Here is a 13,824-nt window from a genome sequence, read left to right on the forward strand (position 1 = left end):
ATGTGCACAATTGTCTTAATTCTTCACTTAACAGGTTTATACCAAGTCAGAGGCAAAATGATTTAATTCTGGTAGATGAGTCCTAACCAGCAGTAAGGATATATCTGTCCATGACAAATTATTTCAATTACAGCCCACAAAAATATTCCAGAATAGAGAGATACTTCAAATTTCTCCTTATTGTCCAACTCTGAACCACTGAAATCAAACACATCCACTGAGTTTTCCAAAGACAAACATCAACTTGAGAGACAGTATAGTCATCCTATAAGGAAAAGGAGAAATATTTTATTTTTCCCTACAATTCCCTATTTATGAGTCCTTTCTGTTACTATGCAGAATGTCATTTCTTCTTCCCTTTACTCCCAACCCTCACCTTTTCAAATTCTCTCCCTCTGGTAGCAATGTGCCCTTGCGTTCCTTCCCCACTTGGCTCCAGCCTGAGCTTAGAGTAACCACATGTAAAGAAAATGTTCAATTCCTGGCCCAGGGCCTTTCTCAACCTGAAGGATGGCTAAAGGTGTTATTTTTATCTGGATTAGGAAATGTCGTATGCTCTGACTGCACCTTTTCTCCTTTGTCCCTACTCAAGAGTCAGAGATGAATAGGAATGTGTAAGAATGACATTACTTTACAGATGGTCCTGAACCCACTCTCATGTCTCAACTTAAATCATCATTTGCTCATAACCACATTTATGGTCGATGGCAAATTACTCCGGAACCTACGTGGCCACTTAACACAGGTACACAGCAGTTCTTTGGTTGAGATCTACTGAAACATACTAGAAGGAAAGAAGAGGAGTACAAAGACCAGAGCAAGAGGTTCAGTGAGTCCAAGTGAGGGAAAATAGGCACAAGACAGGAAGTAGCATGGCTAAGAGTCTGAGAAACACAGCCAAACAGAGGAGGTCTAAAACCTGTCCTTGTGGAACTTTATGACTTTAAAGAACACAAAAAACCTTTTTTGATCCTGGGTGCCCTTTTTGAGAAAGGGATAATGATCATATGGACCTCACAGCATTGCTCTGAAAAACTGCAATTGATAATACCAGTAAAAGAGTAAACAAAAGGCAAGGCCACATGGTCCTGGCTCTATCCAGTGATGCACAACCCAACAGAGTCACAATCCTATGGGAGGGAAAGAGGAGGCTGCATTGAAAGTTTTGCAAAATAGTTTCCGTATTATTGATAAAGAAAACATTTCAGTCCATTTGCACATTGCACAGATGTTTTAATGTTTCAAATATGTAGCTTATTTTGCAACAATGTGAAGCTATTGCTTAGGCTTTATTTATATGATGGGAAACCAATGTTTTGAGACAATAAAACGGTCCATATATCGTTGCATGTTATCTAGACCAGCCATTTGAAAGTATTCAGCTTTGAAATCTGTCCCAGATCCAAGCTATTTTGACTAAATGTTTTGAAGTTAAATAGTATGAAACTTACCCAGAAGTCTTAGTACTGAGACAGATAGGTTTCTAAAGAGTTTTAAGTTGTTTGGATTAAAAACGCTTTAATTTTTAGATAGTATAAAAATGTTACAAAAATATTTTGCCTAGGGACGCCTGGGTGGCTCAGTTGGTTAAGCAGCTGCCTTCGGCTCAGGTCATGATCCCAGCATCCTGGGATCGAGTCCCACATCGGGCTCCTTGCTTGGCGGGGAGCCTGCTTCTCCCTCTGCCTCTGCCTGCCATTCTGTCCGCCTGTGCTCGCTCTCTCTCCCTCTCTCTCTGACAAATTAAAAAAAAAAAAATATTTTGCCTAAGTGGTCTGGTTTTAAAAAACAAGTCTGAAACCAAACAGCCTTGTCCTGTCTTAAAAAACCACTTATATGTTATGAAAACCACATGAAATGGATCCCAAATCAAATAATTCTAGGAAACCATTCCAAAACCAGTATTTTGACAAACTTTCCGAATTTAACTGTTGATGGCGATGACTCTCAAAAATTCCAGATAAACCAGATGTAACTCTCATGTTTTCAAACTTTACAAAATGTCTTACTCTTTTCCACTCCTGGTTTATTTTAGCTGTTGGCCTAGAATACTCAAAACAGTGAATGTGAGTATGGTTTAGCAACTAAAAACATGCAGAGAAGAAAGGTATCATAGCGGAGAGAAGAAAGGTATCATAGCGGGAAGAAGAAAGGACCTGCTTTTGAGTGAAACCCAGATTTGGATTCCTTTTCTACCATCTATTATCTGTGGTATCTTGGCACCATCCTTACCCAGTTTTGAACTGCAATTTCTGTCTTAGATTGGGTTCTGCCACAAAGGAGAGCATGGGCAAGGGCTTTTATGCAATCATGCAGGTATTCTAGAAAATAACCAAAGAAAAGGATTGGAAACTGGAAGAAGTACAGCAGGAAAAGAGGGAAACCCATGACCGGGAATATTCTAGAGTTAGCCACCACTCTGGTCAGCTGGGTCCCCTCATACCTTCTCAGAGCCATGTTGAAAGCCTAAAGGACAAAAGAGGGGATGGTTCTCAACAGGCTTCACTGTCCATCCCTCTACCATCCTCTCACAGATCATGCATGTGTGAGTGCCAGATGGGTTCCATCAGACTTCCCAAGCGGCTGTGTCAGAGAAGTCCTGAGGTGGTGAAGGGGATCCCAATATGCCACCTTAAAATAGGCTATTTGACATGAGGATTATTTTAAGCTGAAAGCAACTGAGAATCAAAAGAGTCAGAAAGAAGCCTCGTCAGGATTTCCCTTATCTGACTAAAAGCAGCAACTTCTGGGAAATGAGGTTGCTGTGAGTTCCCTCTCAGGGGAGCGTCATGGCCATAAAGAAAACAAAGACCACTTGAACCTGCATAAACAAACATTATCGCAAACTTTCCTATCTCCTGCTCATTCTCCTAAAAACCTATTCGTCTTTTCTAAAGAAATCTATTTGTTCTTCCCATTGAAGAACTCTTCTCCCCACTACCCTTTCCCTTACTAAGTTAGGTGTTAGTCCTCTAACTTTAACCATTTAATGAGCTAGCTATTTCTTCTGTTGACTTCCACATGGGAATAACATTTTTTCTTCTGTTAATCTCTTTGTCAGTTTAACTCACAGACCTGCAGAAGAAGAACCTAAGAGCGCAGAGGGAAAGTTCTTCCTCCCCAACAGCAGAAAGCAAGAGAAGTGAGATACGGTCTGGACAAGGTGAGAAGGGTCCAATGCAGTTGCCTCATCTAAATAATGGGGGTTAAAAAAACAACATTATAGGGATTTCACTGGCAGAGCCTATGCTTCAGCATCTGCTACTGCTTGAACTAAAACCCCCTCTTCCCTTACCTGCCTGGTGAGCAATTCCTCATCTTTGAATTTCTTATCTGTACACTTTTTCCACCTCTCAAATAAAGGAGGCTCCCTTCTCCTATCCTTGCCTCCTTCTAGGTTCCTGAAAGCCACTTGTGTCCTTCTTTCCTTCCCTCACCCCACCACCGCCAACTCCTACACTCTTCTAGTGTGAAGGTGTAGGTCACCCGAATGTCAAGATTAGGAAAGGCTCTCTCTTTCAGGCTAGCCCGACTCTTCCTCCTTCCCTGAGGTCAGCACGTCTAGGTCAGGGCCCAGGGCCTCCCTTCTTAAGATCAGTCCTGAGACTGGGCAAGATGAGGCCACCTTTGCCTCCCCCGAAAACAGTAGGAGGGAAGGAAGAAAAAGTGACCCTAGCCACAAATCCAAACCACAGTCTCTCATACCGTGTCACCCGCACATAGATCCGATACGCTGGTCCCTAGATGAGGCCTCAGTGTATTAGGTCCCCCCCTTCCAAAACAAGCTCTACCATGGCAGGAATTTTTCTCTTGTTCACTGATGTATCCCAAATGCCTGGATCAGAGCTTGGTACATGAGAGGGGCTCCATGATTGTTGAATGAATTCATGAATCCACAGAGGAAAGGAATATGATGAGCACTCCATAAACCCTCAGTCATCCCCTCCAGACAGTAATGGGCTCTCTTTTGTGCTCCCTTCACACCTCCCAGTATAGCACTTAACACATTTAATACATTATAATGACATGATATGAAGTCCAACCCTCATGTTTGACTTGGAGCTTCCCAAGGGCAGAGATTTTATCTTCCATTTATCTCTGTCTGTCAAAGGCCCAACACCACAGGGACTGACCCCTAGAAGGTGCTCAAAAATAACAGCTGGATGAATGACAAAGATAAGGAATGTAAAAACATTACACTTTAATTATCTTCTATTGCTAATGCCAAAGATTCTTTCTCTTGAAAGTCAGAACATATGACTAACGAATCACTCCCAAGGCTTGTTTGAGAACTCTGAATAGAAATGGAAAAAAACAAAATAAGTCAAAAGGGAAAGCCCAGTGGGTAAATGTAGACAGTGACTCTTGGTTCCTCAGCATCTGTTTTTGAAATCCAAGGAGTATGAGTGAGTCAAGGGGAAGGGTGTAAAGTTTTCTGAGGATTTGCTAACATTGTTATCAATATGACAATGCCAAGAAGGAAAAAGGGACTCGAGGAAATAAGGACACGGCTGTTAAAACTGTAAAGAAATAGAGGTGCCCAGGTGGCCCAGTCAGTTGAGTGTCCCACTTTTGATTTCAGCTCATTAAGATCTCAGGGTCATGAGATTGAGCCCCGCAGTGGGCTCTGTGCTGCATGTGGAGCCTGTATAAGAGTCTCTTTCTCTGTGATCCCAGGGTCCTGGGATCAAGTCTGGCATCGGGCTCCTTGCTCAGCATGGAGACTGCTTCTCCCTCTGCCTGCCTCCCCACCTCTACTTGTGCTCTCTCTTTCTCTGAGAAATAAATTAAATCTTTAGAAATATTTAAAATTTTTTTAATTTTTAAAATTTTAAATTAAATTTTTAAAATTTTGATCTGTTTTATTTATTATTTTATTTATTTATTTAATTTTAAATTAAATTTTAAATTAAAAATTTTTAAATTTAAAATTAAAAAAATTTAAAAACAACAACAACAAAACCTGTAAAGAAATATAGGAATAGCAAATACTGGCACTTGTGGTAAATAATTGCCCCCCACCACTCCCCTTCAGTCTGCCATCCTTGATAAACATCACTGATGAATTAGATAGAGCATGTGCCTCCATCAAGGAAAAGTCCTTCCCAACCAAAATAGCAGAAGAACTCTAATTAATGGTTATTCCTGGCTGAGATCAAGAGTTCTCAAACCTAGATGAACCTCTTCATCACCTCAAGGTGCTGTAACAAAATGCCACAGACTGGAGGGCTTAAACAGTGCACATTTATCTCTCACAATTCTGGATAGTGGGAAGTCTCAGATCGAGGTGCTATCAAGGCACATTTCTTTTTTTTTTTTTTTTTTAAGATTTTATTTATGTATTTGACAGACAGAGATCACAAGTAGGAGGAGAGGCAGGCAGAGAGAGAGGAGGAAGCAGGCTCCCTGCTGAGCAGAGAGCCCAATGTGGGGCTCGATCCCAGGACCCTGGGATCATGACCTGAGTCGAAGGCAGAGGCTTTAACCCACTCAGCCACCCAGGCGCCCCCAAGGCACATTTCATTTGGAGATATCTTCTCTTGGCTTATAGCTGGCAAGCTCTCTGGTGTCCCTTCTTAAAAGGGCACAAATCCCATCATGAGGGCTTCACCCTCATAACCTCAACTAAACCTAAACATCTCCCAAAGGCTCCATCTCTAGATCCCATCACACTGGGGGTTACAGCTTCAACATATGAATGTAGGGGGAGCCTAATTCAGTCCATAGCATCTGGGTAGCTCCCTAGACATTCAGAGGCCTGAGCCACCCCTTGGGGATTTAGTGGGCTAGAGGGGAAGTACAAGAATCCAAGGGCTTACAAGGGCTTAAAATACTTCTAGTGAGAAATATTTTATCACTGGTGTGTTCTACAATTGCAGGCACATGGTGATAATACACAGCAGACTAAACTTTAAATTTTTAAATTTTATGCCTCAAAAGACACTGTCGAGGCGCCTGGGTGGCTCAGTGGGTTAAAGCCTCTGCCTTCGGCTCAGGTCATGATTCCAGGGTCCTGGGATCGAGCCCCGCATCGGGCTTTCTGCTCAGCAGGGAGCCTGCTTCCTCCTCTCTCTCTGCTTGCCTCTCTGCCTACTTGTGATCTCTGTCTGTCTAATAAATAAATAAAATCTTTAAAAAAAAAAAGACACTGTCAACAGAGTAAAAAGGCAACCGATGGAAGGGAAGAAAATATTTGCAAATACAGAATATATGGACAACTCCTAAAACTCTATGATGAAAACAAGAGCAACACAAATCAAAAATGGGCAAAGGACTTGAATGGACATTTCTCTGAGAAAGATGTCCAGATGGCCAACAAGTGTATGAAAAGATGCCCAACATCACCCATCATTAGGGAAGAGAAAAACAAACTGCAGTGAGACACTACCATTAGGATTGCTACAATGAAGGGGGAAAAAACCCAGAAAACAATAAGTGTTGGCGCTCATGAGGAGTAACTGGAACCCTCGGGCATTCCTGGTGGGAACGGGAAATGGTGCAGCCACTGTGGAAAATAATATGGCAGATCCTCCCAAAATTAAAAATATAATTACTATATGATACAGCAATTCCACTGCTGGGTATTTACCTCAAGAGAACGGAAACTAGAGCCTCAAAGAGTTGTTTGTACACCCCTGTTCATACCAACACCATGCGCTATAGCCATCGTATGGAAGCAACCCCAAATGTCCAGATGAATGGAGAGGCCAAATGTGGTAAATATGTACAATGGAGTATTATTCAGCCTTCAAAAGAAGAAAATTCTAACACAGGCTGCAACCAGGATGAACTTTGAGGACATGATAGTAAGTGAAATAAGCCAGACACAAAAAGACTGATACTTACATGATGTCTTTAGGGTAGTCAAATCATAGAGACAGAAAGCAGAATGGTGGTTGCCAGGGCCTGAGGGAGGAGGAAAAGGGGAGTTACTGTTTAGTGGGTACAGAGTTTTACAAGATGGAAAGAATTCTGGAGATGGATGGTGGGGATGCTTGCACAACATTGTGAATGTATTTAATACTACTGAACTGTACCCTTCAAAATGGCTAAGATGGTAAATTTTATGTTATGTGTATTTTACAATACAAAACTGAGTTTGAGAATTTCAGTTTTCTTTAAATCAAATAAAGCATAGGCAAGGATATCACCTTGTGATCTCTAATACGATTTTCTCACTTACATATCAATATCCTTTCTTTTTCCTTTTTTCAATAAACTTCTGACTTTAGAATAGCTTTAGATTTATGAAGAATTGCTAAGACACTGTAGAGAGTGCCATATACCCCCACCGTATGGTATACTGGTTACAGTTCATGACCTAATATTGATATATTATTAACTAAAGTCCATACTAAAGTATGGATCCAGATTTCCTTAGTTTTCCCTAATATTTCCCCTAATATCCTTTTTTTTTAAATTCCAAAATCCTATCCAAGATACTGTATCACTTTTAGTCAAATCTCCGTAGGCTCCTCTTGACTGTGAAAGTTTCTCAGACTTTCCGTGTTTTTGACGACTATCTTTATTATTCAGTTATAATTTCCAATATGGTAAAGATAGGTAGATAAAAACCCATACAAACAAAAGCTCTTCAGAAATCTCAGTAAATGTTAACGCCCAAAAGAGGTCTTAAGACCAAAATGTCTGAGAGCCACTGATTTAGCCAAGAGGTAATTTTTGAACATATACTCTATGCCAAATGGTGGAGACCTCATACCCACAGCTGGTGTATAAAGCAGAAAAGTCAGTCTTTGTCCATAAGCACCTCACCTGGAGAGGAAGAAGTGTTGAATTACATTAGATAGTCATTGTAGATTTACTTGCCTGAACACTGAAATGAGGGTGACTCTGGGAACACAGGGCAGGTGTAGCCCTTAACTCAGATGATGGTCACTGTCCCTTCGAGACCTCTCCTGACCCCCCACGTGGAATATAAAAGGGAAGGCAAAATCACACAGGGCTACAAGGCAGGAAGAGACATCCCAGGCTGAGAGCATTACATAGTCACAGAACCGGAGGCCAAAGAGAGCGGCTATGCTCCAGGGGTGTTTAACGTGGCTCGTGTGCGGACCACACAGAACTAGTGAACAGGGAGGCTGGGTGCCTAAAATAACAGAGAATAAAAACATGTTGCAAAATCTCTCCATGTTTTCCTATTAGCAGATGATAGTAGTTAGCTTCTCCTTGTGACGGAGGAAACCGGCACCAACGACTCAGCAGAGGTGAGTCATCGAAAGAGAAGGGACGCCACCAAATCTTTGTCAGGCCCTTCAAACGAAATCTACATGAGCCTCACCTTGCAAAATCAGTTTTGCTCCACGGTGAGTAGTTTTTGTATTTTTATATTCAAACAAACACATATATTATGGCCTAGAATACACAACGCCCACGAACTCCTGTGACACAGCATAAAACATGAGGACACTTTCTGTTTGCAACAGACTGCTTTGGGACCCATGGCACATTTATAAGATTCAGTTATTATTAGGAATTGGGTGGAGAAGTTTATCTAGCACAGTTTGAATGCCAGCCAGTCACTGGTCCTCTAGCAAATCAAGCCCATCAAGCCCTATAAATGATGATACCCTTTGAAGGGTCCCTGTAGCTTCTCACCCTCCCATGTCCTTGTCCCATTAGTCTCTCAAGCCAAGTTTTTTTTTTTCCAATTTTTTTATAGATTTTATTTTCCAGTAATCTCTATGCCCAGTGTGGGGCTCGAACCCACAGTCCCAAGATCAAGAGTCTCATTCTCCACTGACTGAGCCAGCCAGACATCCCGAGCCAAGTTCATTTTTATTTAGGCATCAGCTGTGTTTGGGTGGTAGGCAGCCTGTGAGGTGGCTCCCGGTGATCCCTTCCTCCTCGTATTCACAGCCTGGTGGAATCCCGTCACCTTGAGTGTGGGCTGCACCTCATAACTGGCTTCTAACAAATAGAACATGGCCCAAAAGATGGATGTTACCTTGAACATGCAGTTACAAAGGCTCTGACCTCTCCCCTACCCTTATCCTCTCTAGCCCTTGCACCTACTCTCTCTGGTGAACCCCGGAGCTACGCCTTGTGAGCTTCCCCAGGGAAGTCTTGCCTGGCAAGGAACTTAGGGCAGCCTTCAGCCAATAATCACTGGGAAATGGAGGCCCTCAGTGCAGCAGCCCACAAAAAACCCTGAAGATCGCCAACCACCATGCAGAAACACCCTTCCCCAGCCAAGTTTTGAAATGGCAGCAGCCCAGATGATCCCTTGATGATGGTCACTGACAGACCTTGAGCCAGAGGACCAGTTAAGTCGCACCGGATTCCTGACCCACAGTAACTAGAAGATAAAAACTGTGGTTTTTAAGTCACTATATTTTGGGGTCACTTGTTACGTGGCAGTAGATAGCCAATACATTGTCTTTTGTTATATTATAAATTGATAAAATTTAATAAGAGACAGAAAAATTCTGTGTCTTGCCGGGCTGAGAGTGTTCCAGAGAATGCAGAGATTGGAACTGGGAAACCCATTTGTCGGAAAAAATATCCACATCCATTGTCTTCCTCCCAGGCATGCTATGAAATTTCGTTTTTGACAAGCGCTGTCCAATTACCTCCTACTTCTGTAATTACACAAAGCCAATGAAGCTGTATGTTTAAGTGCCTCCAATCCAAGGGCTGCTACTATCCACTTGAACTCTCCAATCTCCCTTCTTTTGCCTTCAAAAATTCAATAAACATGCTACCACTTGGGAAAGCCAACATCTTCCCCCATGTTTTTCCTTCCCCCTTTGTTTTTCCTATTCAACTTCCTATTCAACTTCCTAGTCTTCTTCTGATGTTTACTCTTCCTGTCAGTGCCCCATATCTAGAGTATGAACTAATAAATAGTGTTTGCCTTATATCTCTGCTTTCCCATTACGGCTTCCAAATTTAGGCTGGATCTGGGTATAACAAGCAAGCGGGAGGGTAGGTCTGTGACAGCAGACATTGGACTCAAAATTCAAGGGTGCTTGGGATTAGCCAGTCAGCCTTCTTGCCAACCAACACAGGCCCCAGGACGGTCCTTAAGGGCTTGGTTAGCCCAAGTCCTTTGAGAAACAGACTCTAATAGGAGATTAAATATCCGAGGATTCGGTAGGGGAATCATCTGGAAGAGAAAACAGGGCAGGAGGCAGCAGAATGTGATGTAGGGCTGGTCCTGAGTGAAGGAGAGAGGGAGGGAAGGCTGGGCAGAAGTGTCTGAGACCACCCCACAGTCCAAGGAAGATTCTCCAAAGCTGTCAGGGAGTCTTGAGGCCAAGTCATCTATCAGAGGAAATGCTGGGTATCCCAGGACCAGGTCTGACTCAGTCTCCCCACCATGCCTGTCACTGGCTGGGAGCAGGAAGTGTGGCATCCGCATAGTCATAGCAGATTTCAGGAGGCCGGGCCCTCAGTCACTTTCACCCATATGGCTAGGGGTCTCCAAGGAGCACTTTTGTGGCCCACACAGGGACATGTGCAATGAAAATTCTGGAAGCGGTGGGGAGGGGTGTTGCTCTGCAATGGTAGCACCTCTTTAACAGGGAACCCTCGGAGCCTTTCTTCTTTGTCTTTATTGACAAAATATGGTCTTTACACTGTCACCAAAGGGGCAGAATCTTGGCAAGTTTCATGACTTGGGTAGCTCATTTTCTGTGTCGGCACGCTTCCGACGTGTTCATTCATTCATTTCTTGTTTTATTTGTTCAGCAGTACTTTTGAGAGTGTATTCAGGTTACGAGAGAATCAATCCTAAGCAAGTCTTCTGTGGAAATATCTTGTTTTGGGGAAGAGGGATGACAAAAGTGTAAACCAAAAAACGGAGACAAAAATCTCAATTATAATAACACTTCAAGGAAAATAAAACAGGATGACGTGAGAAAGAATGACTTTTGGGCGGGGGGGGGGGGAACCTATTATGCTCCATCATGCCTTCTGCTCCCTTCTTTTCTTGTCCCTTGGACTCTATTTTGGAACACTGAGGTGGGGCATCGAAACCGCCTCCAGTTTGTTTTCCTCCCCAGTATAAACACGGGCCTGGACTATTCACTCCAACTTCCGCCTTCCCCTAACATTGTTATTGCTGGCCAGTCATATTCCTAAAATACTGTGAGTTTCCCCAGGCATCCCTCTATCCACAGGGGATAGGGTTGGTCCTGCAGTGATGAATACACATTTCTTCTGGGTTAGTAACTCCTCCTAATTTGTCTTGGACTATCCCGATTTTTCCCTTCACGAAATAAAATCCCAAACAAACAAGGGTCAGACAAGCCACGTGAGGGAAAAGCCCACCAGGCCACACTCGGTCTGGGAACAGCAGGCTCTCCCGTAATTAATCCCATGGCTGAGCATCAGCCACACAACTAGCTGAGTAGGAAGCATGTGGGGGCCAGAGTGCTGGGCTGGATGTCAGAAGACCTGCAATTTGCCCCAGATCTACCACTAATGCAATCTCAGTAAGGCCCTCCCTCTCCAGCTCCGGGCACACAGAGACCCCGAGATATAGCGACATACACGATAGAAAGGTTATGTCTCTTACATACAACAGAAGAGGGGGAAGAAGGGGAGAACCTCTTTTCTATGGGGTTATCCTGGGACCCAGATTCCCTCTACTTTCTTCCTCTGGACCCTCTCAGGGTGCTGCAGCAGTAGCACATCTAGATAACCTGCCAGAAGGAAGGAGAGTGGAAAGATGCCATCTCCTCTTCGAGGAGTGACATGGAAGTCATATGCTTCTGTTCCCACGCCAACAGCAAGACTCTGACCACGTGGCCACGATGAACTTCCAGGGAGGCTGGGAATTGTGACCTGCTGACCTGAGAGCACCTGGGGAGTGGGGGCACTGTGTGGGGGTGGGGAGTCTCTTACTAAATGGGGGAAAGAAGAGGACAGAGAAGCTTGGACATTTAGCAGGCTCTGTCATGCCCGTGACAAGATCCCATACTCGTGCTATGTATGATTCTGCTAAGGAATGAGTGTTATTGGCATGCTAGCTCTTAATCTCAGTTTGGTTTTCTTCCCCAGAATTTTTCACTGGCCTAAACCTAATAACTTCGAACATTCGTGTTATAATACGGAGTTGACTGCTCCCATAGACCCCAGGAGAGTCTTAAAAATTTTTACAAGAATTTTTTGATCATGGTCTTAAAATTGAATGTTACCATCTTGTACATGAGTCTAATGACTCCGTATAATCAAATCATGCCATGGGATCGCAACGGCCTTGTTTGTCCCAGTGGCACAGATGTAGACAGATGTAGCACAGCAATGCTGGGTTTGCCCCAACTTAAGACCAAATAAATTAATAGTATACTTCACGAAGGGAGTTTCCGGAGCAGTCCAAATAGAAATGATGGAAAAAAGAAACATCACGTGACACCCAGTAGGATACGCATGCCGGAAGAACTAATGAGGCAGTGGTCAGTATCGTGTTCTCACTTGAGAAGTAATTTGGTTTCAGCAAAATAACATCGTTCTTCCCGTTAAATAAATCGATGTTGTTAAATAGAACCACATTGGCTTTTTTGTTTTGTCTGAATTTAACTTGTATTGAACTGGATTACAGTTGGCCCCTGAACAACATGGGTTTGAACTGTGTGGATCCACTTATGTGGTTTTATATATATATATAAATACATATATATATGTATTTATATACATATATAGTACAGTACTATAAATGTATTTTCTCTTTTTTGTGATTTTCTTAGTAACATATTCTTTTCTCTAGCTTACTTTATTATAAGATTACAGTATATAATGCATACAACATACAAAATGTGTGTTAATCGGTTGTTATCAGTAAGGCTTCTGATTAATAGCAGACCATTAGTAGTTAAGTTTTGGGGAGTCAAAAGTTATACATGGATTTTCCACAGCGTGGGAGGTCAGTGAGCCTAAGCCCCACATTGTTCAATGTGTACTGAGCCCAATTTAATTTGCTTGAATTTAACCTGGCTTTGGTTTTAGACAGGTACCAGACCTATAGTGGCAAGAGTGAATGGACCATTATAATCAAACAATTGTAGTGTACACTGGGAGGGAAGGGGAAATTGTTTTCTTCTTTCGAAGGGACCCATGCATTACAAAAGTCTGAAGAACAGAGGGGCATCTGGGTGGCTCAATCAAATCAACTCTTGATCTCGACTCGGGTCATGATCTCAGGGTGTGATGAGACTGAACCCCCCCTGGCCGGCTCCCCGCTCAGCGGGGAGTCTTCTTCTCTCTCTCTCCCTCTCCCTCTGCTCCCCAACTCACACGCGCAGGCACACTTGCACACTCTAATAAATAAATGAATCTTTAAACAAATAAATAAAATAAAGAGCAGAGTTATCATGAATAGTTCTAAAGGATCATGACAAGTGATCCCTCCTTCGAGTGCTTCCCTCCCCTAGACTATGATTCTAGCAGACCCTAAAACATTTCTGCCCTGGTGACACTGACTTTAGATCTTGTCCTAGCTCACCGCTCAGTTTCGACGGCTGTCCTGCTGTCACCCCCTTCGGAAGAACAAACGTGGAATTTTCTAGCATTTGCAGCATTTCCTAAACCGAAGAAATTTGGCCCAAGAGGGCGGGTAGGTTACCCTCTGACTGCTGCTGGGTTCCTGCCGAGGTAGTTGATTTCTGCTCCCTGAAAGGACGAGGAAGTGAAAAGCTCCTCTCTTTGCCTCCTGCCTTCCATGGTAACTATATGACAAGCGCAATAAACACTCCTCCTCCCCCCAAGGCAATGGAGTGGAAAGTGACATCTATAGGGGCTGGGTAGGGGCGCAGGCATCAGTCTGTCTGGTGCTTGGAGATCCTTTGGGATGAGAGGTGCTAT

At 43.2% G+C, this 13,824-nt stretch overlaps 1 protein-coding gene across 3 annotated transcripts in view; it reads right to left on the minus strand.

Moving 5' to 3' along the window:
* PAMR1 (peptidase domain containing associated with muscle regeneration 1) overlaps positions 1 to 13,824 on the minus strand; it is a 149,823-nt gene that overhangs the window by 107,796 nt on the left and 28,203 nt on the right. Inside the window, exon 2 of one of the 3 annotated variants that reach the window (XM_047692367.1) lies at positions 6,847 to 6,906. The exons of the other annotated variants lie outside the window; for them this stretch is intronic. The gene's annotated coding sequence lies outside the window, so the exon portion shown is untranslated. The remainder of the gene's footprint in view (positions 1 to 6,846; positions 6,907 to 13,824) is intronic. 3 annotated transcript variants of the gene reach the window in all.

This window comes from Lutra lutra, chromosome 10 (assembly GCF_902655055.1).
Source record: "Lutra lutra chromosome 10, mLutLut1.2, whole genome shotgun sequence".
In the NCBI taxonomy this organism is placed as follows: domain Eukaryota; kingdom Metazoa; phylum Chordata; class Mammalia; order Carnivora; family Mustelidae; genus Lutra; species Lutra lutra.